A 979-nucleotide genomic window follows, 5' to 3' on the forward strand; every position below is an offset into this window, starting at 1 on the left:
CAAATAGTGGGGTGCCACAGTCCTATAGAGGGTTTAATGGCTACATCATAATATGGTACAAAAGAAGAAAGGGAGCCAATTTTGTGCAGAAGGGACCAAGCACATGGTGTGACCTTGCTTTAAAACAACTCATTTCTTGAGAATTAATCAATCTCTTGAGAACTATGTCAGTCCTTTTGGAGCGACATGGCCCATGATTTAATCACCTTCTAGGTGTCCAGCCGACACTGCAACAATGCAAATCTGGTTCTCAGTATATGAACTTTTGGAGCAACAAACCTCCAAGCCACAGCAGAAAACATTTATGGAGAAAATCTATGTACTAAAACCTATAAAATCCTGGAGGAAACCAAGAAGTCCTAATTATATGGAGAGACATAGTATATGCTTAGGTTTTTTATGGAGAATGAATGTAATTTTTAATGATTGGATGCTATGTAGAAGCGTTTAATTTAAACAAGAAAAATAAGAAATGCTTCACAAATTTTCATGTTATCTTTGCTCTGGGTCTTTGCTGATCTGTGTATTGCTCCAGTATTATCATACATTCTACCAAAGCAAGCACCACACAGGTTCTAGGATTCAAGTGAATATGGCAACTTACAAAATCCATCTTTTGTTTTGGGGCAGTTCTTATTAAATTTCCAGCGAGGAGCCTTGCATTTATAGTCTGTTCTAAAATTTATACATTAAGTCACTGATACCAGCATATCTTTTATTTATTTTATTTTATTTTATTTTTTTGCCAGTCCTGGGTTTGGGCTCAGGGCCTGAGCACTGTCCTTGGACTTTCTCAAGGCTTAGCACTCTACCTCTTGAGCCTCAGCACCACTTCCAGCTTTTTTCAATGTATGTGGTACCGAGGAATTGAACCCGGGTCTTTGTGCATGCTAGGCAAGCACTCTACCACTAGGCCAAACTCCCGGCCCCCAGCATATCTTTTAAAACTTGGAAGACTTACTTTCCTGATGTTAAGGAA

General features: G+C 38.9%; 1 non-coding gene across 1 annotated transcript; it reads right to left on the bottom strand.

Annotated features, from left to right (window-relative positions):
• Nucleotides 1-461: 461 nt before the first annotated feature.
• On the bottom strand, nucleotides 462-565 carry LOC150057333 (U6 spliceosomal RNA). Its single transcript, XR_016536961.1, has one exon. It is a non-coding gene; the product is annotated as a U6 spliceosomal RNA (small nuclear RNA).
• Nucleotides 566-979: the final 414 nt, after the last annotated feature.

The sequence above is a fragment of the Megascapheus bottae genome, chromosome 10 (genome assembly GCF_031878675.1).
Source record: "Megascapheus bottae isolate mThoBot1 chromosome 10, mThoBot2.hap1, whole genome shotgun sequence".
NCBI lineage: Eukaryota > Metazoa > Chordata > Mammalia > Rodentia > Geomyidae > Megascapheus > Megascapheus bottae.